At 31.2% G+C, this 27,083-nt stretch overlaps 1 protein-coding gene across 1 annotated transcript in view; it reads left to right on the top strand.

Moving 5' to 3' along the window:
- Window positions 1-559: 559 nt before the first annotated feature.
- rst (irregular chiasm C-roughest) overlaps window positions 560-27,083 on the top strand; it is a 266,079-nt gene continuing 239,555 nt past the window's right edge. The window contains exon 1 of the mRNA XM_089215933.1: window positions 560-908. The gene's annotated coding sequence lies outside the window, so the exon portion shown is untranslated. The remainder of the gene's footprint in view (window positions 909-27,083) is intronic.

Here is a 27,083-nt window from a genome sequence, read left to right as displayed (position 1 = left end):
CAAGCCACATATATAGGTAATATTATGTATAATAATAATATCACGCGCCTATACCGAGACGTCGGGATAACCTATAATAATATTATGTGTGTGTAATGAAACGAGCTGCCGTGCCAAGGCATCGGGAGCAGGTGCAAATTATTATCGCTTTTTTTTTCCTCTCGAATCTCGGTCGCTAGACTAGTTTACTTGGGAAAAAAAATAATACATAATATACGTACCTATACCTGCCGGTAATAGTAATAATAATAACGACGACGAGTAACAAGTATGACGACGGGAGTTGAAGTTGTACCGATATAATATTATTAATAATAATAATAATAATAATAATATTCCTAAAACCAGTATCTTCGGCGGGAGTCCGCCCTATCGGGAGCGTCGGCAACTATAACGCCGGACGGTCGCGCGCGTACATCTCGACACGCCGCCTCCCCGCCCCCCTCCCACCGTCAAACCCATCCACCGTCAATCGCCGCCGCCACTGCTACGACTACCGATGCCGCCGCGCCGCCGCCACCAGACTACCGGCTTCTGGAATGCAGTCCCTTCCCGACGGTCGCGACAGTCGTACGCGTGACGCCGTCGCCGCGTGTTGGTCGTCCGTCTATCACACCTCCGCCGATCTCGTGCGAATGACTTTCCGACATTAACGTTATTATTATTTTTCGCGTTTTTTTATTTGTTTATTTTTTTCGTTTTTCTATTTTCTTTAACCCCCTCCCCCCCCTCGAACAATTATCGCGGTATTATGTCATCGATGACCCGTAAAACTTTTCGTCGTCCCGTACCCGCCGAATCGGTATAGACTTTTCCGCGTACCGGTACCATCATCCAATCGAACCCACTCGTCTCGCTGCTACTGTTGCCGTTCCACTGTCCGCCGCCGACGTCTCTACGTCAACCAGGTGAGTCCCTCCACATCGGTAATTCGTATATTAATTAGACTGGTATAATATTAAGTACGTCGTATTAATAGAATATTATTTTAACTGTAACACGCACGATGTGCAGCCCATCATTTACTAATATTAATTAATATATGATTTTTGTAACGTAGTAGTCGATTTTATAAATTTTAATTTTTTCTCCTCCGAGTCGTTTTCGGCGCTCAATTTTTCTTTTTCGTACCGATTTCGGATCGGATAAAAGTATACTTTTGAAATCACCGGAATGGAAAGAACGCGATGTCTAATACATAATATGATATCATAATAATGTGTGTAAAAACGTTTACATGCACATATTATTATATGTGTAATGTGTATATTGCTTATGATTTATAGTGTATTTTAATGAATTTGGAGATGATTCGTTGAACGCGTACTCGGAAAATTAATTAATTGCATTTAAATATTTGACAATAATTTGTAATTTAAATAAAACTTACAAAACACAAAAAATTACAAAGGAAATATTAATAATTTAGTCCTTTGATATGCAATTATATACGATAGTATTGGTGTTATTTAAATTTATTTATTTGAATTTTTCATTAAAGAAGTTAAAAATAACAATCATTTTTATTTTGGTGATGGTTGTATGTGTATAAATGTATAATTAATGTAGTTTATGCTCAAAAATGCCGGAATGCATAAAAAATTTGATACGTTTGTCTAACGACTCACTAAATGAACGAATCATAAATCACTAAATCATGCTAAGAGACCATTATTAGCTCATAATATTGATGTTTAGTAATTGTTTATGCAATCGCCGGTAAAATTAGGTCTTTTTAATTAAATAATCTACACATACGTTTGTTATCGGTTTAACTATTTTTATCAATCAATTAAATTGGAATAGGTATATCTACGAGTATAATATAATATATTATATTTTGTTGAATTGATTAATACATGTAATATAATATTATAATATGAAGCTTTTGTTGACAAATAAAAACATCATCTGATCAATGAATATTTAAATAGCTATGTGATGTGTATACTTACACATTTACTGCAGGGTTATACGTGTTGTGAATTATTCCAAAATATTCATTTCTTATCGACTTTCGTCTACGTTTGATATTTGAACTGCTCGTTTTCTACTACCTGGAAGGATGCAAGTTGCTACGGTAGTCCAAGTAGGTATCTATATTATATATTTTACCATAACGATATATCAACCAAGATTTAAAATCAATCTATGATATCAAAACGGCTATAGGGAATAGGCAGCTGTGCGAATTTACGTAATAGGTACTATTCAATAAATTGACCAGAATACCTTTTCCGATTCCGTCCTGCGTGTTTTTGAATTTAATGGTAGGCGCATGCGATATTTTTATATAATATAAATATCATCACTTTGTGACAATTAATATTTTATTAATTCCTAGTTGCATCAAAAATATTTATTCATTTAAATAGGATTCACTAAAATTTTAATGAACCAATCACGAACCATTAAATCGTGTTTAAAAGACTTTATAAGCTAATTTTAATGATTCATTATACTATGTTTAGTGTTTGTTCGAGTTATATACCAACTTGTCGTTATTGTCTAGACACAATATATTTGTATGTTATATGATCGGTACCTATTGTTAAGTATCGTTTACTCTAGCTAGGTACTAATATGAATCTATTTAGGTACCTACCCTATGCTTGCTTCAATAATATCATACAACTTTATAACTATAAATATAAATAACAACTGATAATTTTAAAAGATTATTTTTCGGATAAAAGAATTTCGGGTTGGATAGGCAAAATAAAATCCTAAAAAAATAGCAGAGTGTAGGTTCAGTATTATAAACCGTCGGGTTGATTTTCAAATATAAACAATAATTTGTGGTTGATCAACGAACATTTTAACATTTATTGACAAGAAATTGATATTCATATTCATTAGCTAGGTAGTAGATACGACAGTAAATGAAATCTGACACGATCTACGGGAGACACAACACACGTTAGGTATAGATACAACGTGGGTTATCGGAGCAAGAAAAACGATATGTTGATGAAACTACGTAGTAAGATTATAACCTATTATGTATCAGCTGGATTTAAAATTTAAATTAAAAATCACGATTTTATTTTCTAGTTTTTTTTAAAAGACAGTTTATATATTTTATCAGAATTCAGAGGAACGTATTTCAATAGTATACACTATGCGTCTACTGCACTATAAAAGTGCATAGATAAGACTTTTCCAAAATGTAATGTAGGTATCATAACACTAATCACAAGTTACGTGAAGATTGATCAGTATAATAATTTTCCACTCGTTCCAATCAGACTATTTTGAAGCTATTGCAGTAGAAATTTAATTATTAAATATTCAAATTAATAAGAAAAAGTGACATTACTTTAAAAAAGTAACCTAACCTTATGATAAAGTTTTCATATAAAATTAGCTTTATAGGAATGTTATATTTATAACAGTAGGTACCTACATTATTACATAATATAAATTTTATGAATTTGGATTTCTATATTACTATAGGTACCGCAGCTACTGTACGTAACAATGTTGTTTTAATATAGGTACCTATACGAAATAATTATATTTTACAAAAATAACGTTCATGACTTGTATAAGGATTATTATTTATTTGTTATTATTCATAATACTATATTATTACGTATTTATGTATTATCATAGAATAATACGAAAGCCGTGCGTAATAACATTCTTTTAGATGCTTATAGTTTTAAATTTCACTTACAAAATATTGAGTAAAACTTGTATCCTGCAGTACGCGTTAAAATTTTTTCGACGATTGTAATTTTACAGAGAAATATTGAGAAAATCATAATGTTATAGTGCTTGCACAATGACTGCGCGTCTCCAATAGTATAGTTAATTTGAAACTAGATAGGATAGCCTGCATAATGATCAGTAAAAACATTAATTTCATCTTAATTTTGAAAATAAGGAAAAATATACGATACGTTGAATAGGCAGAATGGCGCAGAAACCAGAAAGGATTTTTTCGTCAACAAGAGTTTAACTATTACACGCACATAAAAATATGCGCGCGCGCATAAAGATAGGAAGTGATGCTGGACCTGTCCGCAGATAATGTAATTTTAATAACAAATGAAGATAAATGTTCGTCAAAGGAAGTATTCAACGAGATTATGAGGGAAAAAATAACTTAATATAAGACACCAACTTTCGGTTTCAGCACACTAATAATAACTAATCGTATGAAAAGGGCTCGTATGGTCTGCGTGTTACACGATACAATATTGTATTGTAAATAATAAGTATACGTAATCGTGATTAAAGAGATAAATTAGGAAACATTATAGATTTTTGGTAACGAAGTGCGGGCGAGGATGTCATGAGGTCAATTTAATTTGTTTTAGATTTAAAAGGGAACACTGTTGGTTAGACAATCTAAATAATACAAGATTTTGGGGATATAGACTGACTGATCTGTTAATCAAAATTAAAATTGTGCTTAAAAAATATGGATATTTACCTACGAAAATCGTAAATTAAAAAAATACGTACTAAATAATATTTATAACAACAAATATTTTTTTCTTCTGGCTATTGTTTAATATAGATATCTGACATTCTCTTTCGATTTCATTTTATAATTAGGTAATAAGTGAGTTTTAAGTCTTAAATTGCACTATAACCAGCGGTACCTAATAAGTCATTATTAATAACTAATAACTAATAAGTATTAAGTTATTATAAATAATAATATTACTAATAATATTATAGGTTCACTAATCGATCTGTGTCAACATGTTTTAGTGAATTAGAATTCTAGGTTTATAATTATATCCATCTTATAATTTATTACTCACCGTTACCAACTATCAACTGCAATTAGGTACCTATACTGGACCCCATCTGAAAATATGTAAAATACCAAGTGTTCAGGATTGATATTTTCATTTTTCTCAAACGTTGTTAAAGATGGCTACCAAAAAAAACCCCTTATAAATTACGTAGAAATGTTCTCTCATAAATCATAATCATTTCGTTATGTTCTATACAACCGAATGAAATTTAGAAATAATATAATAATAATATGATGCGTTGCTATATTTATAGATATCGTAACACTGTGAGCGCTCTTTCACTAATTTTATGTGTTTCCTATAATGATATAGTATAATATGCATAATAATAAAAATACTGTTTGTATAATTCACTAAACGAGAAACATAATAGAATAAGTTACCCACCACCACCAATGACATTTGATTTAATGAGATAAACATTCCATTTCGATTTCATACAATCGCCAATTTTCAAACAATAATCTCTATGTACAAATAAATATACATATATACATACACTATATACACAAATATACTATGTCGTGTGTGCACTCGATATTATTATATATTTTTTATTTTGTGTACCAAGCGTACGCATCATTGTGTCAACACGTGATTTTATTTATTTTGTTTTTTACCGGGTGTTTTGTTATTTTAATCACGTATGCCGTATTGGAGGATACCAATGTATATATTATTATATTCACGTCCAATAAAGTGTATTGACTACAGAGTATATTTAAAAAAATATTTCATGTTTACATAATTATTTATTTGTTTGTTCAATATAATAGATTATATTTTTTCAATTTTTCATACACTAGATAATTCGTATTCTAAATAAACGTTAATGTTAAGACAATATTATATAATAATATTGTAAAAAGGATTTAAAATGGATATTCTGCGAATAAAATTACTATAGTATACTGAATGCTAAAGAAAGTCCCAAGTTCCTAATGTTAAATGTTGGATTGCATCATGATTATTTGTTAACTGTATACTTTGTTGTTCGATCGTTTAAACAATATTTAAACTTTAAAAATCATACCTGAGTATAACTCAAAAAACAACTTAAGGAAACAAATTCTGGACTTTGAAAATGTTCATAAACATATTTTATATAGTTCGTATTTAATTTTGTTTGAAACATTATTGCACTTAAATACGTAAAATGTATTCGAAACGTATTTTATTTCTGTAATAATAACATTATGATATTATGATTACCTATATATTAATCATTTTCAGCAACTCTCATTGTAGCACCCCAGAATTATAGTCGTATGGCAGATATAAACAATAAGGATAAATACGCTCTGAATACCTTTATGTCCACACATGTAATAAAATGCATTTGTGTCACGATTACCGTTTACGAATGAATTTGTGTTATTTGATTATTACAATAACATAGTCACATCGGAACCAGGTATGATGTGATATTGTAATAATAATCATATGTATGATTGGTATCGTTTTTTTCTTTTTATGTATACATTAAACATAAATATATATTTATTATCTCGCGTTTGTCTACGAAGATCGTACGGTCGTTACATCCGGAGTCACATTATTCATAATGGTTAAGGTGTGAAGCGTGAAACCTTTATACAGGAGTGGAATGTTTTGGGAGTTTAGCAAAATATTGTTTAGGTATGTCGTATGTGATATGAGTACGTGGGTAGATGTATGATTAGAAATATACAATTCAAATTCATACTCTTTGTAGTATAACATAATTTCATAATTTTTTTTTTGATTTTGATCGAGAAAATATTGGTTTTTGTCATTATAATATTTAAGCGATATAATATTTACTCGATAAGAGTATGCTTTAGATTCTGCTAACGTCAAAATATTATATTCTTTTAGCCTTAAGTTTAGATGACCAATAATTGTCAGGAAAACTTTATAAATAAAAAAAAAAAGAAAAAGAAAAAAAAAGATTCTGCAGAGCGGCACGATGAACAAAATTAATGGCGAATGTATTTGATTTACGATGACCCCGTTTTTGTTTTTCTGTACAAAATACGAAGTAGAAAAATGTCAAGAAAATATTAGAGAATCTTCTCTTTCACTCTCAATAGTATGAATAAAACTGCAAGTGTTTAATATATTTATATTCCTAGGAATACCTTAAATTGTATAGTATATTATATTATACTTGGATGTGGAAATTTTTTAAATATTTTGGTCGTCGAACATAATCATTGATTGTACTCCGTTATTAAATTATAAATAGGTACAGTCTTCACAATTTAGTCATTATACCTACATTTTCGATGAAAACAAATCTCTCTAAACGATTCCAGCTTAATGTTATATAATACGAGTATTATATTATGATGAAATTCACGGCAGCCGGCTACCCGTGTTGCGCTATATTAGATTATTACTGATATTAATAACACAGAACATGGTAGCGAAGTTGCCTGGACATAATATTTTATAATAACAATAACGATATTATCACGGGTTCTCGTCTATTATTTTATACGTCATATATACCTGCCTTTATTGAATATCTGTCGGTTCACAAATATTGCGCGCCGGTTAAACGGTATTCGGTCGTCGAATATTATCCAATTCGACATGGACAAGTGCCACCCGTTCCTTCCATGTTTATACATATATATTTTATACACTCGTTGATTAAGTCAGACATCACACGTAACATTTGTAGTCGAAGAGTGTACGCACACTGCACACACGTGCGTATTATTATCACGGCCGTTTATGTATTATAATTTTAATATATAATATATTGAGCGTTTAATTGTTTTTATTATTTTTTCGAACGTCTTCGGAAGCTGACCTTCTAGAGTTCTCCGAGTATTGGTACGTTGTTATTATTATTATATTATCAAACCTATATGTAGCGGGCGTGTACCTATCGCGTATGTATTATAATTTGTATTATGACCACGACGCGACGGCTCCTCGAGTACCAGGTTTACGTCTCATTTCTCGGTCGTGTCCGCATGGCGAACTGCTTAAATGTTCTTCCTAAACTGGTATCTGGTATGTATACACACACACACACACATACCGTGTATATAATGTACATATAGTACCTACGATATTTAATTTGGTTTAGTCGGGTGAGCTGCCTAAACGAGGTTATTTTATATGCGTATAATAAAAATATATACATATACCTATATTATATTATTTCGCCGTCTGCTGTGGCGTCGTACACACACACACACATACACACCCATATACTCTTGCATTCACACACACATAAACACAGACAGTAATGCTAATTATAGTTTACCAGCGTCAGATTGGGGTCTGTGCGTCTAATTCGGACCGGCATTTATATAGATTTGTTCCTATTCACCGCCCTTTAACTAAGTAAAAGAATTAAACATACGCGTGTACCTATGCATATATACCATTATTATATAAGTGTATATAAGTCCCGCATATACATACCGGTGCAGTGTCTGTCTTTATATAGAATATATATATATATATAACTATATAAGTATCCGAAGTATCGTCTCGTCTGTTTTACGAGATCGGCGAACGACTAATTGTGACTTGTGTGTGGACCGCATTGAATTAAAGTCTGACTCGCGTTTACGCTCGGGATCGTATTATTTTTTTTTGCACCATTTCTTCAGTGTATACCTGTATATACCCTGTTATTTACACATGCTCACATACACGAACCTGCTCATTATAATATGAATATGCGAAAGAGAGACGAAGAAAAGTCAAATAAATTCATTCATTTTCAAATATTAATTTCATATTTTACTGTAGTGAACACTGTGTGGTATTATTTTATTATGTTAATGCACTCGTCCTTCCATATGTCCGTCGGCACACATTGAAGCAATGCATGTTGGGAGTCTTCAACTTCAATAGGTTCATTAAGTGAGTCGGTTCACCACATTTGCTTATTGTCTCACTGCCGACCTTTGATGTCGTTTTAAATTTTCGGGAACTCTTTGCAGTTTGTTTATTACCCAGAAACCAACGAATTTATGATGCTGAATTAACTGATGCCACAACCACAAGCTTGGGCTTTGAACTATTATGGACGTTTTATTTCCGATTATTTTGCTTTCGATTTTTCTTCATTAAAACCACTCGGTGTTAAGTTCGATCAACATTTTATTAAGTACAATATTAAAGTCATAATTAACTGGAATTCAATATCAAAAACGGTTCAAGTTTACAACTCACTGTATTTTTTTTATCACTCGTGGCTCGTATGCGAATTTACGAAAATGTTATATGGTTGAATAGTACTTATACGAGTACCTACCCTACTATATCAAGGTAATTTTATCTTTGATATATGTATCAAAATTTTTATTTGCGAGTTCTTGTAAACCATTAGCAAACTTTGGGAATGATTTAAGAAATCTTTGAATTGGATTTCGAGGAAGTCATTTTTCGTTATCGTAATTTCGAAGAAGTTTGCCACGATATAAGCTTTTGTGGAAATTGAAAACGGCTGAATTCAAAAACTGACGATTTGTGATGCTTACGCGTGTACTTAGATACAATTGAAGACTAACTTTATACTGAGAAAACTAGAATCGAAGGTTTAAAATGTTGGCAGTCAACTAACTTCACGGGACACGGACTCGAATCAAAATCAAAATTCGCACAGCATTCCACTATATTAATATGCTGTAATATCATGATAATTCGACGACTTTACCGTCTATTAACGCGCGAAAACAACAACTATAACGAGAGGGTGATAATAACAATAACAATAACGAACGACTTGCAGCGTCTCATAATAATTATAATAATAATACAATAATATTACGAAAAGTCTGTCTTCCAGTGCCGTTCGAACACTATAATAATAATGATAATGATAAAAAAAAATTAAAATAATTTCTTCCCGGTCTTGTGCTTTTGGCTATTACTATACACACATATTATTATTTAACAGTACCTACTTGTGCATTGCAAACGGTGAAGAACGACGTCGACAGTCGACAATACACTGTCTGGGCACTGTGCAGTTATTGCTGCAGCGCACTGAATCGTTTAAGCATTATTATTGTATCAAATTCGTTATCCGCTCTTAAAGCATGAAAGCATATAGGTATATACGCCTGTACATTTATTTAGGCGCACGCTGAAATTTGTGCACCTTCGGCCATGACGATTTATACATTATTATCGTGTTAAAAATGCCTACAAGAAAAAATATTATGAAAAATGAAATCTCAGAAGAAGAAAAAAACGTTATCGGATGATATATATTATTATTTTATTTTTAACATCGATTGACGCGTGTGGTTGTTTATACCTGTACATTTTGGGTGCAGTTTATATACCTATATATATAACAATAATATTATAATGGTATAAAAAAAAAATATTATTTGTGCGTGATGCGCGTCGGCTAGGTCGTCGTGATATAAAAATATTATTATACCATTATAATAGGTAGTAATAACATAAAAATGTGTTGTTTGTGCGCTATGACAATGGCGCGCGCCGCGGTTAATTCGTCGCAGTATAATAATATGATTTCCATTCGTTTAAGGTGTATAAAATAAAATGTATGGAGTTGATGATGAACGAACACTAATAATTTATCGACGGGAATGGATTTAAAATAAAATGAATCGTGCACTGTGGTAATACACAATAGGTTTTTAATTGTATATCGTGTTGCAAACCTGCAGATTTAACCGTTTGACGCGCAATCCAATCATTATATTATTAATAATAATAATAATAATAATAATATATATCGGTAAAGCCGGTATAAAAAGAAGCGTCAGAAACATAGCACGAAAAGAGAGAGAGAAATAAAGGCCGCCGAGTGAAAAATGTTCAATGTTCCGTCGTTTATCCGAGATAGTTGTATATAATATATCTATAATAAAATGTACAGTTCATTTCTTTCTATACAAATAATAATGTAATGAACACAATTATTATAAAAATGAAACATGATGACAACGGAACTTAACAAACTTTGGAAAGTTGATATTTTCAAATATTCACAACTCGTATTGCAGGTTGATGAGCATAAATTTGAACCAAGATCACGAACTCGTTATATATTAATTTATCTCGACTCTAGCGTTATTGTCTCGGTCAAGAGCATTTATATTTATATACACACACACATATATATATATATTTCATTAAGTACATCTGAGTACTTATATATGGCGCTTATCAGACCTTTTTCATAACACGATTCCGTGCGTTAAATTAATTTTGTTTGTGTGCGACGTTGCCAAATTTTCGGAATTTTACAGTTGTATTTAACTAAGAAAATAAGTTAAATCTATAGATTATAGAACAACAAACGGTCCAGAAAACTTCCACAAATTTTGTACTACAGCCAATACCGCAGAATGGAGTGCTCATTCACCAACAGATTTAGTGATATCAAAATTAATGGATATCCAAATTGTAACACAACAAAAACGTGTTCATTCTCAATAAATTGGTCGTATGTTGTATATTATTCTAAGTAAAATGTTTGAAAAGCTTAATTTAGTGACGATACGTTTAATCAATAATTATAAAATGAATTAAGATACATTTTATACAAGTTATTATTTATTTGATCTCGTGTTGATCGTTAGACGAAATTCTAAGCAAAAAAGAGTTCAAGTTAAAAAGAGTGAGCAGAAGTACTCTGGGCTTTTCTGTACATTATATTATTATGTGTCCATATAGTACTCTAGTAGTGTGCACAATCATTGAGAATTGATTTACTGTAATGATGGGTGTGTTAAAATTTAATACAGTGAAAAATCGTTGCATTCGATAAAAACGATTCTGAGTCTAACCGCAGTACATAATATAATATATACTCAGTAATATTAATAAATAATAAGTTTATATAATTACGCGATTATATTGCTGTACTCTACATGCTAATTTATGTTACTATTAAGAAGTACCTATAATCAATTGTAAGTAAAATTGGGTATATATTTTCTTAAATATCTAATTTTGTCTAGATACATGATCTCATTATAAAATGTTTTTATACGCAATTTTTTTTCGGATCATCTAAATGCTCCTCAAAAATAAGGTGACACACAAAAATATATAATTAATTAATAATTAATAACATTATATTACGTAAATTGTATAGGCAACTATATATTATAACATCAAAGTATATTGATCATTCATCCGGTCAGATCTCAGAATCTTATAATTCGAAATATGATACATTTTTTGATTTCATCAAGAACTCTATACATTAATTTTTGTCCATATATTTTGAAATTTGAACGAACTACTGCAGGGGTGGGTCTGCAGGTTTTAAATACCTATACAACAGCCTTTACTTAATACAACATGCAGCATATACGTAGGTACATATGCCGCGTATTGTTGTGTTTTGATTGTTAGTAACCCGAACGATTAAGTGTATATTATATATATATATAGGTTAACAGGCGTAAAGTTTTCGTAGCCTATCTCGAGGACATTAACACGAATATACTATACTTAGGAGGCTATTCTGAAAACAGTATTGAACCACCGCCGCTGCAGCACCCATACGTATATTACATACTTTACTGCTATAATATCATTATGGTCTCCCCCCCCCCCCCCCCCCCCCGATGCTGAGGATAACTGCAGGTGGGCCTTATAGGCGTTATAACATCTGATTTATATTTATATATTATTACGTTTGCAATATATGCGTCGATTATACGTAGGTACTTACCTACAGCGCAACGCATTTGGGACACCCCGAATTATACATAATATTTATTATTATAGCTACATTATACATAGTTGTAGGACTAGGAAATCATATTATAGAATTCGAGATCGATAAACTGAAGGTAACTCAGCTGGTAATATTTAGGTACTTATGGGTATAACTAACTTGGATAACTAATAAAATATTAGATATCAATTCTTATTTATTTAAATCAAAAATAACTATATATTATACAGGTATAAAGGTAATGCGTATATCGATAATATTAAAATAATTCGATGAAAAACAAACAATATTACTCCCCGGATTCCATAACAAACACATAATAAAATACCATTATATGCAAAATATCTTTGACATATAAGTGTACTGTATTGGGAAAATTTGTTTTTTTTTACCACTATGAGCAAATCTTTAAAATAAGGAAAAACCATGTTAAATATTTAACTTGGGGTAAATATATCAAAAGGTAATAGAATTTTCTAGGAAATTTTAAATATTATGCGTAAAAATATATCAAAGTTACTGAGAAATTTCCACATTTTCAAAAAAAAAAATTATTTTCACGAAATATTGAAGAATATGCATTTTTAATTTCAACTCGTCGTTGTTTTATGTATACGAGTATACAATCGGTTTCTACCTTAATCTGTTATACAATCGAGATCATTGCAATATACATTCAATATGAAAAACTTCTAAAAATTCCGAGTTCGAGTTATTATTAGTTTATAATACCAGCGTACAATTTTTTTCATCCTCAACCATCGTTTCAGAAATATAGTTCCGACGTGTATACCTTTATTTGATTAGTGCACTATGATTATGGTAATAATTATACGCATTGCCGTTTATTTTGGTTGCTGTAGGTACCTACATATAATCAAATACGTCTATGACTTATCCCCGATCATTAGAAATATCCACTGCACACATATATTACATTAACCTAGTACATTTAACTATAGTAATTAATGACTAAAATTGCATTGTATTTTTCGACGTAAAAGGATATTACAATTTATACCTATAACTTATAATCACTAAATTATGGTAATATCGACTATGATGTTTTAAAATATTTTTCTGTGTACTGTATTATTACCTATTGTACGTTTTGCACACATGCACGAGCGTTCCCAAATAAGTCTATGCTTATATTGTAATGCTTTATTATAATATATATTGCTTAAAGTTATTGCAGACATATCGAGTGTGAATATGCAGGGTCACATTATGTGACTCTTTTGACTATTTCGAATTATACACCAGTCCTATACAAATCTTAAGTTTTCGTGTGGTTAAACATCATATATAGGCATATCATGAGAAATTCAATAATAGTTCAAAGTTATCAATGGAAATAAATATTAACGTATTCGTCTAAATACTATACATAATATTATATAGGTATAGGTACTAAATGCAGTTGGTAGACAATTTTATAGAACACAAACAAATAATAATGTTATGTATAAAAGATACACTTGAGTGTTTAAATGTGTTATATTACTACGATTTAAGATATCGATAATTCGAACATAAATGTAACGGGTCTGACATAATATTATTATAATAACGTTTAAAGTAATACTAGGTATCTATCACTTTTCAATTGATTTTGGGTTGTTTTTTTTTACTTTAATAATAAAATCATAATGCATTCAACCATTCTTTTTAAAAATGTTTTCTTCGTGTTACACATATTTCCTAAATCATTATTATTATATTAGGTTTAACCGCGATAACAATATGTACTTAGAAGTTTTATATTATTATTATTATTATTATCTTTTTATCTATCCGTAATTTCGCTAACTTTAGATGTGTACGACGACGAGGGGCCTCTAAAGTATTTTTATTTTTTATTTTTCCAAAACTCCTATTGTGCGTTTATATAACGCAATGTTCTTTGTATCTGTGTGTAGGTACATTTAGTGCGGCGATCGTTCCTCCTCGAGAACAATGATACGATCAGCGTTTCGTTTGTCGGCTAGCCCGGTTGACCAAGTACCTATATATCTGCTACCGATCTACCCACATTTATTATTATATTATTGTATACCTATAGGGGAGACAACGCGAACAGTCCACAAAGGTCATCATCGACTCGTCGTCGGTTTATGTTTCACGACTAAAATTGCAGCAGTCTCGAGGTCTTTGTGCACAGGATACATCGTCATCGTCTCTTTGACTTGAAAGCTGTACACAATTATTGTACGGGACGATTATTTTGACAGTAAAATATACACTCGTTATATATATATATATATATATAAAAAAGCATTAAAATAGTTTTGAGAATATTTCGTTCCGTGCAATACTATGCGATATTATGCAAACATTTTTAAACATTTGGAATCTATGTATATGTTTATGGTACAATTTATATAACTAATAAAACATTTTCAAAAAAACATTCTGTTTTGGGAATATGACATTTCAAAAAAATTAAATTGCCGCTGATAAAAGAGTGAGAAATTAGAATTTTTTTCAAAACCGATTTGATATAGATTTAAATTATGTTGGTAAAAAATATTTTTTTAAATATACGTTAATCTGTTTCGACACAATGAGCGTTTACTGTTAAATCACTCGGCGTATGCTATGTGTCATGTCTGAAGCATAACAATAATATGAAAAATATATAAAATAATACAAATAATTATTTATTGTAATATTCAACTACGCCCACGACTGTTATGATAGTATAATATATCATATACGTATGTATATTACACCGCTGACTTTTAAGTTTTTAGGTCACGGTTCGGACATTTCCTATACACTTATTCGGGTCATATAAAGTAATTCAACAGGCGGATGACAACTATTTTAAGGGGCAGTGCACGAACTCCGGCGTTGTCTAAAACAAAATATATATTATTATTTTGCTGAAGGCCGAAAAATAAATCGTAAGAGTAAAACGTATACCTTCCTCCTATATTATTATGTTATCAAACTGCAAAAGAGTTACATGTTAAATCAATTGAAACTTTATACTTTTTATTGCTTTTGTGTTTCTATTTTCTATTATCGTTTGTCATTATTATATACCTATTTAACTTTTGACTTTTGATCTACTAAATAGTTTAAAACAATATACTTTAAACATGATTTTACTGTGGGTAACAGATAATTGAGTTTACATTAATGGATCGCAGTTCTCTCTGCACCTTTCCCTGTACAATAAATGCCATTTAATTATTGTTATTTGCAGTATTGCAGGAAAAGTTTTAAATGCTTTGTACTGGGTTTATTTGATATTCGTTTTGTTTAGTGAATACTTATTCAGGTATTCCAAGTATTGTTTAGTGGTGTTTAATGATTGTTTTTCGTATATATTTATACAGATAATATTTTTTTTTTTAAAGCATTAATTAGTAATTACTTATCACAGTTAAATAAATACTAATAAATACTTTGTTTATTTTTTGTGCTGAGCATATGTAGTAAAAATCTATGATTTAATTGATTCTATCGAATAAACAAATGTCAACAGTATGTTTTTAAAAGATAATATAGAGGAAGAGTATAACTATATAAACATTATAAATTTATAAACTGTAGCAAATATATATTATTATTGTATATACTAACAATGTCTTGAGACCGAAATTGATAAATATTTTTGATGTATTATTATATATACCGAGCTGGAAAATCTTAAATGTGACATTTTGCATAGGACACCCAAATTACATTCAATGTTTTTAGTTTTGCAGAATCATATTACTGCAGTAATGAAAATTAAGTCGAATATTCAATTGAAATATCGAAATATTTTTCTCGACATTTTTTCAAATTATCATACAGAATTTTACTTTCCACTTGTGCCTTACGTTTCCACCTCAAATATATATATATAAATGTATATAATATCTATCTAAATGTAAATAAATTAAATACTTAATTAAGTAATAGGCAATATAAAATAATATTACGTTTATTTCAACGTAGAAATAAACAAAAAAAATAGTATTGTTGAAAAACTAAATATTCTATGGAATAGATGCTTATTAAAAACATCGCGTGGAACTTAGCCTCCTCCCTTCCCTTGACATCCCCACAATATCACCCCATGGTCTTAATATCGGTTTTTGCTGTGTTTTATATCGTGAACAGTGCTCACACATATACTCTCCAAATTAGAATTTTATTTACGTGCCACTTTTTTTTTTATGAGTTTGCTGGTATATGTTTGTGGTCTGTCACCGTCCGTAAAGAATGGAAAAAAAAATAAATAAAAAAATATATAGGTAGTGCACGTTCTTGCACAGACGACCACGCCGTGGTGTGTGGTCAATGTAGCGTAGTACGCTTAATAATTATATGGGCGTTTCTCTCGTTCTCCTCGCACTTTGTCACTTTTTGCGTACTTATTATACCTCTTCCTCTTCCTCCTCCTCTTCCTTTCAATATTACAATATGATATTATTATAATATATCGTTTAATGTATAGAATATGCCCCGAGAAAAGGAGATACCTCATCAACCCCTCCCACTCACCCGCCCCCAACAGTATGCATTTGGGATGTCGAGCACCTATATATAATATACGCATATATTTAGCTGTACAATAATTACACAGCGTAATGTATCGCGGATCAGGCCCCCCACATCATATTTTTGGCCCCGGTACAGAACTAAATCCGTCATGCATACAAGCAAAACCATTATTAAATGTGTGATTATTATTGAATCCCCCGGAGAGGTCAAAGTGGATTATTGTCGTATTAATATGTAGTCTGCGTGATCACAAGACTAACTTATGTATAATAATAATGGTGCCACTATAGTCTTTTCGTTTGAACCGTATACGTATCGGTACCCACTATTATAGAGTTACACAGACGATTTTTTGACACGATGGAGCGATCGGTTGAGGGGGGGAGTGGGTGGGGGTGGAGGAGAGTTGAAATTAGGGACCGTATTCATCGGAATAATACAGTTTATAGGTAGGTATACACGGAGAATAATAAATCGCTATAATATGAATATCAAGGAAATACATCATATTATTATTATTATAAAGGCGATATGGTTATGACTCAGATGGTATGACATAGACATAATAATGCTCATAGCTTCAGAGTATAAATAGATGGTCATTAGATGTTGTAAGTTTTTAACAATTGATAAATTGATAGACTTTCTAGCCCTAAATATATTGTAATACATTTAGGTAAAGGTAAACCGTGTATAAAAACTACGATTCATGTATGCATATTAATCTTATTTTTTTGCGTGCCCTTCAAAATGTATTGGAAATTCTTATAAACAAACAATACACACGAGACGCTTACATAAATAATTGATCATTGGCGAAATTTCAATTAAAAAAAATTAAGGGTGCTTAAGCTATGCATTTCTCATTTTCTCATTCTAGCTTTTTTTCTTTTTCATAGATAAACATTTGTGCCTATTTGCACATATTTTTATTATTATTATACATTTTCTTTTCGGTTTTCCATAGTAAACAGTGGTTCGGCGCAGTCATTGTACAATATTACGCGTCATCGTAGTCACTTTTCCAAATGTAATTATACACACACACAATACACACATACACATGTATTTTCATCATAGACACGTTGACGCGTGTGCGGGCGGCGACGCGTAATTATTCCAAACGAAGGATTTAAGGATCGTGCTGGGAAAAACAAAAAACAAGATAAAAAGGAAACTTAACGAGGATAAATAATAATATATACATATACATATATATTATGTACGTATACTATTATACGCGACTGCTGGGCGGTGCGACGATGCGTGTGGATGGGTGCGGGCAACGAAAGGATGGGGGGGGGGGGGGGTTGGCATTCTAATGTTACAATGCAGATTAACGGGTCGTTAGGGCGAGTAATTGATACAAAGCTGTTCCGGACGCACCTGTCGCGAGACGGAGACTGCAGACGTATTGTTGAGGTATAGGTGCAGAGTGAGCGAGTTCGGCGAGTGAGCGGGAAACGAGAGTGCGGCGCGACGAAGACTTTATCGAGCCTCGAGCGGATCGCCGGTCAGACGGATGGGGAGGGGTCAAATCTCGACGTGGCGTACCCCAACCCCTTAAGCGTTGTTTTCCTCTTCTCTCTGCTGCAGCAGACAGGAGTACACGCGTTTTATTTTTGTTATTATTACTAGGTATATATATATATATATATATTTTATTGTTATATTTTATTTTTGTAATTTTTATCGTACGCCGGGCCGTGCGTCCTCAGGCAGGCCTATGTCCGTGACTGTTTGCATACGGCGGCGGCGGCGGCCCGGAAACCTCGAATGCGGTGTATATCCGCCGTTAAATACCGGCGCGAGTATACCGCGGTATAACGTAGTGGTCCTCATCTTCTCCCCGGTCACGGATTTTAATAAGTGGCTTTTTTCTCGGAATATCCTACTCGGCCGGCCACGGTCCGTCGCGCGATATTATATAATAGATGTCGAACGATTTTACGCCGAATTGTGGATAATATTATTATATGATATTATACCGTTGCTGTCCATCTGATATGTACCATGTACATGTACATGATATGTTATATGTACCACCGTTATTGTCGAATTATTTGCCAACGATGAATAATTGTTGTTGCCTATATATTTTGACATCTATACCATCGGCGGTCAAATGATTTTGTCACGAGAGAGGGGGAGGAATTTGCCTTTACACTCATTATATTTAATTATATTAAAAAATTAAATTAATGGTCATCAGATAAGGTCATTTGGGGGCTAATACCCTCCCCCCATCACTCTCACCTAACCTAAGCCGCAATTTACCGGCACTTCAGGTATATACATATATATATATATGATGCGGGGTATCGTATTATCCGTAGTTATAATTTGCCATATATTATATATATATACAATGTTAGAATACGTTAATTATTATCATGTTATATTTTGCGGTCTATAAAACATCGCGGGCGTGACGGAATTGTATAATATAATAGATAGATCGAAGATAATATGATTGGTTAGTGCGTATACTGTTTGTATGAAATTAATTGATTTGGACGGTAAACGAATAAAAAACGAGAACAAAATAGATCTCATCTCAAGTCTTATGTTATGATAATATAGGTACTCGTGCGTTTTGCGTAACTATATTACAGCAGTGTGCAGTTGGGTAGAAAAAAAACGTAGGTATATATGATATTAACCGACAATCGAAGTCTTTATAACGTTTGTATGTCTACTTTATAAATATTGTGATTTTAAATTGATGCATTTCATCAAAATTAATATTTTATACACATCTGTTGAGTTTGTCAATATACCGCCTACACGGGTCAATATAATACGCTACGACGCTATATGTATATATAGTATGATGGTAACGAGTAAAAACAAAATTTTATCGTGAATAATAGTTGAACATTAATCACGGAGTATACGTTTAATTTCACCAACTTAACATAGTTTTTTTTTCATGATATACCTAGTATTATGTATAATATGTATTCAAACTGTACTTTTTTAACCCTTTGTAGACCAACATTAAATGGTGATAGAAATTTGATTTTTTTTTTGCACCTTTTTAAATTATTATTTTTTTGATGAATTTAGAAATTAAGAAATTTAAAATTGGAGGTTTTTTAATATTTTTTTAAGGAGTGGGACAAATAAGTCCCATTGGTCATTTAAGGACTATACTTAAAAGTCCCTATGGTCAGTTACGACACTACTATTTTCTTATTCCCTATGATAAATAAGTAATAATAATAAGTAATTAGTTAAAATTTAATTAATTAATTAATTAAAAATATAATGACCATTTAAATATGTATATAATTCATGTTTCAAATTAACAACAATATAAACTTAAAGAAAATAGTTATAGTATCAAAAACTAAATGGTCAATTTTTTTATATAGCAGACTAATATTAAGAACATTGAGTGGTTACTATGTTTAATATTATAAATGTTCAATTCATAATTTATCATATAATAAGACTTTTATTAAAAATATATAAACATAATAGTAATGTACAAAAAAAAAAAAATAATAATAATTTTAAAAATGAACACATTATTTTGAATGATATTCATTAAAACATGGTTTCTTTTCATTCAAACATAAAAAAATATTACAAGTAGAACATTTAGTATATGGTTTAGATTCTATATTATTTTTGCTGCACACTTCACATCTACCTCTTGTTTTACTAAATTGTAACCAGTGGGCCCCTAAGTTCCCTAACCTCACATCTGAAGTTGTTGAAAACAACTGTTTGCCCCTTCTTGGTTGTAGACATGGTCTACCTTTTGAAGTCCCTGGAGATATATCCGTTGTTCTTTTTAGGCCACATTTACCTTGTGTTATTAGTCCTTGGGCAACTGCTCTTCGAAACTGAAGAACGGTTAATTTTGATTCACTAAGCTTGTTATTAATAACAAATTAATTGACAAATATAATATCAATAACATCCCAAAACAATCTATGCCACCATTTTTTTGATTTTCTATTGATATTATATAGAGCTCGTAATTGATCTGCTTTGTCTACTCCCCCCATGTATTTATTATAATCATTAACTACAGTAGGACATTTTATAGTTTTATAGTCATTTCACCAATTAAATAAATTAAAAAAATTAACGAGTAAATAATAATTAATAAATGAACAAACAACACTCAAGAGCGAAAAAAATAGCATGCGTATAAACAATATACTTGGCGCGCGAGTGCTTGACTGAGAATATTCGTCAAAACTATAAAAATGTCGCAATAGACCATAGGGACTTCAAAGTCCGTTGTGATTATTGTCAATAAACACATATTTATACACAATAATAATGATATTCAATGGTACGTTCTGTTTCTCGGGATTATAACGAAAAGAATAATAATAAAACCCATTGCTTATCTATACTGGTTCGCGCTGTGGCTATTTATATAAATATCGATATTTATTTTATGGGCTAAACTATATTTATTTTGTTATGTGATGTATTTAACGCTATCTATTGATTTCACAGAAAATTTTCGGGAACATTATTGATTAAAAATGGAGTGACTTATAAGTCACTATGGTCAGATAGTACTTAATTTATTTTACCTATGTTTAAATGGACAAAATACACAGCGGACTCAAAAGTCCCGTTGGTCGGCAAAGGGTTAACATCTATATTATATTATTATATGTATATTAGGTATCAATCTATATTATTATATTACATCGTTTTAATCCTTTAGTATTGGAAAATTCCATATGTTTGTTGTCAATTTTAAAAGTATATAATATTTAAAATACGTATAATGTGTTATCTTTATAAACTTTTTTCGCCCAAAACTATATACGTATAATTGGTTAGAGTTTTGTGTCGTCATGTTATCGGACCATCATATATTTTTATTTTTGATTCTGTTAAATTGTCTTTAGTCGGCTGTGGTTGTGTTAATATACTCTTCTAATCGTAGGTAGTCTCCGTCGCTGTGTATTTGTGTCTATACAAGAAATTTACTCCCCCCACTCGGTCCCCCATTTTACACTGACAAGCAGCTATATGTGTTTAGAATCAAGCACTCATCATACTGTCTAATATTATGTGAACATCATTTTTCTCGATTTATAAAAACCAGTAGGAACGGGGAGGCCCACCAATGCGGTGAAATTTAAAAACCACCTTAGCCCACTATACCCCCCCCCCGGCCACCACTTAGGCGCTGCAATCTGCTGTGCAGTGCTTTTATTAGTGTGCTCCCGGCCTTGGGGCTTGTCGTATGTCTCGTCCGATCGGATACGATGTGCTCAGTGGCACACATAGAGGTATTTTAAGAGCACATGCGGTTAAGAAAAGTTATAGTCACCCACCCGCCCAATTTTTTATTTACATAAACATATTTTAAATTATTAATTACTATGTTAAATTACATATTGATTTCTCATACACCACTGGGCCACGATGTCTTATAGATTTCGCTATTTAACTTTTTTTTACAATACTTCGATTAGCCTAAACATATAGATATTACAATGTGTCGTCACATTTGAGACTTAAACGTCATCTCATAGACTTCAACATCTTCTTTTTGCATACAGGGTGTACAATTCAAGGAAATTAATCATTATAGATATAGTGACCAGACGTACTCTATTTCGCAGGACAGTACTCTTTTCTTGATGTGTGTCCTAGTGTCCTTAACAATAGTATTAAGTACCTACATGAAATTGTACTCTTTAAAAAAAAAAAATATAAGCTAATACGTGTTTATGTTTTTTTACTGTTTTTATATTTTGAGTATTACCACCGTTTAGATATTTACAACAATGGACATACCAAATAACTAACATAATTGAAGATAATCTTAGAAAATTTTACACTTGATATTTTTACCTTTAAAAAATAATTTATACTTTAGTTTAGGTTTACTTAAAAAATCTTAAATTTAAAGTATTTTCATCTTAGACACACACCAAATTAGTTGACATAATTTCAAATAATAAGTTTTAATTGTTGATTATAGGAAAAAAATAAAAGAGTAATCAGATAAAAAACAAATTATATAAATGGAGATGACCTATGGCCGCTAATAGCTATGGTATGGGCAAAATGGGTAGAAAAGTACACACATTGGTTAATTATGAGTTATGACAGAGGAAGACCTAAGTTTTAAAATGTACTTTTTTTTGGATTTTTATTTCTGGTCACCTTAATATAGACCATTGTTTATGTTATAAATTTATGAACTTCCCTGTGACGGCGGTGACACCTGCAGTAATATACTCCCAACCCCTTCTAGAACACATGCAGTTGCACTGCTTACTATATACATACATATAACCTACCTGGGCGACACTGCATGATGTGCAGTCGTCTAGCCAATGCACTCGATTGTTGTTCTCTGCATTGTCCACATAAAACATTATATCATGTTATTATCAAAGTTCATAATATTATAATATAATATACTCATCATATTATGTACGTACTTTTTATATTCGATTCAAATTATAGTATAATATTATGTGTAATAGCGTTGGCGCGTATAAGGTATACCTATATCGGGCTGCAAGGTCGCCGAAAATAATAGTGAAATATTTTATAAGCGCACGATTTGGGCACACCCACTACTGCCGTTTTCCTATAAAATATAATATATATAATATATATATAGGAATCGATTTTAATATTAATTTTAATGTTATACTGTTTAATTTTTGCGTGTTCTCGTTGCAATTAGATCTGCGGGCATTATAATACGATATACTTATTAATATTTAGGTAACGATTGGAGGGGAAGGGTTTGATGACTAGTATATACCTGTGTGGGTATAACAATAATTAACGATGACCCCAACCCATCGACGTTATATATATTGTATGTAGGATAACTGAGCGCGGAAAACGTTTGTATTATATATAAAAAAAATTTAATAATAAGTGTGCTATTACGCGTATTATAATGCTTTGTGTTAAAGGATTTACAAAAAAAAAATTTTTTAAATGTATACCTACCTACATAGTTAAAAAGTAATTTTGCCTTCTGTTCCATCGAGGATAATACCCCGGCTACAGTGTAATATAATATTATATAACAATAATTGTCTTCGTGCACGCCATAATTTTTTACTTAGTCCGTCGTAAAATTTCCGTTAAAAATTTCGATCGGCTGTTATTGTTCCCGTACATATTATATACGTTAACGCGGGCAAACAAAACAGGTCGAACGGGTATCGGGTATAGGTACAATTATTATTATCATCATCATTATTATTATTATTACGATATTGCTGTTGAGTACAAAAACTAGATAAACTGTAAACGATTGGCGATCGCGTTTAGTCCAGTGTGCGCGCGTGTGCAGGTTAGTGTAGACTAAAATCTGCCCAACATAAGCCGATTAAATATTCAAAGTGTAGTACATAACACGGCGGATGTGAGCGCCACGGTGATTATAATATTATTATTATTATTATTATTTACGGTTTTGTTAACCGGGAGCTTAACACTGTGTTCAGAGTCAATTTACTGCGTTTGTATATAACATACATACGTGTGCGATATAATAATAATCACTACGAAGAACAAGCGCTCTCGAGATGATGATGTCTGTACACGTGAGATACCTACACGCTTGAGCGGTTAATGTGACCGATACATATTATCGGATATGTATTGTGCCTACTTATACATAATAATATTGTTTTATGTCCGACGCACATCCAGTAAATAGTGTTATTTGCATACCGGATGCGATTAGAATTTCGTGTTATACTGCATGCAGCTGAAATATATCGTCTCGTGTGAATCAGTAGTGGTGGGTTTGAGGGGAGTGCCAGTGGCGTATTTAGGTTTTTGTCATGGGGGGGATATGACTTTTTATGATAATTACTAACTTGAGGGGGGCTACGCAAACATCATTGTAAAATCAATACATTCATCGTCGCTCCTCTCAGAATCTAAAAAAAGTATTTGAATACATATTCATACATATTATTACATTTATTCGAATTCTTAACAATTATACAAGCTGAAATGTAGTCTGCAAGCATAAATAACGTTATTTTCTATTGGGAATAATAAAAATCTAGCCCGTCTGACTAGCAGCGCTCGGCGGTTTTATTCTTGCGAATTTAATCAATTATTGATAAAAAAAAAAAAAATAATCATAATATTTTAAATAATAATCGTCAAATTATAACGAGTAACGACTATAATTAATTGTGTGTATACAATCTATGGGGGGGGGGGGGGTTGATCCCCCCCGTAAATACGCCACTGGGGGGTGCAGGCTATTGAGGCATCAGGCCTCCTCGGGATTAAGATATCTTTTTCGAGGCGAATATTATATGATATTATATCAATAATTATTATGAAATATCGTCATTGAAGTATATATTATGGTTATTTAATACATTTATGGACGTTTTTAAATTCTCTGAATGATGGTTCTTTTTGAAATAAATAATAATATAATAAGATCGCTGCCATAATAATATCATAGGTAAACTTTTTTTTAATAAACAGTTCATTTTTTTGTTACTACTTTTATGTTTTGAAAATGGTTAAATGGTTTTGGTTGAAAATTTATAAAATATATAACTATTTAAAATAATATGTTGTTATTGCAATACAATAATAACATATTTAAAAAAAAAAATGATTTACATATGAATAAAAATATTATATTATGCGAATTAAAATTGTGTATAGATTTTAAATACAGCTAAGGAAATTATTGTACCACAATTAGCACCGAGGGGGGGGAGGTACTCTCTCGGTATGATCCCCTCTCGGCGAGTGATAAAACCCACCCTTGTTCTTCAAAATGGTGAAAATGCGTTATTATATGATAGCTTACGCAATCGAAAGCTTCATATTTTGGTCATTAAAAATAAAAACTATATTTGTTTTCTAAATTCATCGTCGTCGTTTTTTGATGATCTTTAGATTTTTGCAGTGCACATTTTTACTTACATACTTTCGAATATTTTTCGAAACATAAAAACTATAAATAATGCGATTATAGTTGATTGTAGTTATTGTATAGATTTATAGTGCAGGGGTCTTAATCTACAAGTCCATAACTTATAAATATTATCATGTGTCATAAAAATATGCGCCAAAAAATATCAAAAATGGCATATTAAAATACGTAATGCTAAAAAATGCCATTTTTAAATTTGGAACGAGTAAATAATATTATCAATCTTAATCGTAATTTATAATTTACGGATAGCCTATTAACCAAACTCGTTCGAAACGTGAACATATAGTTTATACAATGCTAAAATAATTGCATGCAAGTTTTCAAAAAAATTTAATATTTGCATATTATATTAAATTTTTTTGAAAACTTGTATTGTGTCTCTTTCGACGATTAATGGATTACCAGCTACATAACTCTATTTTGCATCGGTAGTCGGTACCTATACTATATTGTATTCTCATCCTTATGGGAATATTTTTAAAACGCGAGATTCTGATCACCCTGTATAATATGTATTTTAATATTATATTATATTTGTATAAGTTAGGTTAGATATATGTCAACGGAGGGAAAAAGCAAAACTGTGAAAACTCGAGACGTCCATCATTATATATAATATATATATCATTATTGTACAATACGATACACAGGCAACGCATATATTAAACGTATTATTTGCTATACGCATCGTTCGGAATTAAATTAAATCGTTTTTGTTATTTTACATTTTTGTTGAACCGTTTAGATCGTTTCGATAAATCCTCATTATACGCGTATATTTCCCACACACGCACAAATATATACATATGTATTTGGTGATCACAGTAGATCCTGGAATTTCGAGTTTCGACAAATTTCCGTATATTATACCGGTACGCATACCGTCGCATGATAATAATATTATAATGATAATATAATAATAATAATAATATGTAATGTACCTACCTCCTTTATAGAAAAAACGTCTCTCTATCCGGTATGGCTATAGATATTTATCGTGGCAGAATTTATAATTCGAATATATTATATTTATGATCGTATGTCAACGTGCACAGGTATAATAATAATCATATTAAAGTGTTCGAATAATCGTAAACCGTCGATGATGATGATGACGGGTAATCGCATTAACCTTAACGCGTATACCATCGATGTTTTAAATATATTATTAAAATTAAAATACTGC

This window comes from Diuraphis noxia, unplaced genomic scaffold, assembly GCF_037042655.1.
Source record: "Diuraphis noxia isolate RWA-SAM2 unplaced genomic scaffold, SU_Dnox_SAM2 contig0001, whole genome shotgun sequence".
Taxonomy (NCBI): Eukaryota; Metazoa; Arthropoda; class Insecta; order Hemiptera; family Aphididae; genus Diuraphis; species Diuraphis noxia.
This window is presented reverse-complemented; position numbering and strand designations above follow the sequence as displayed.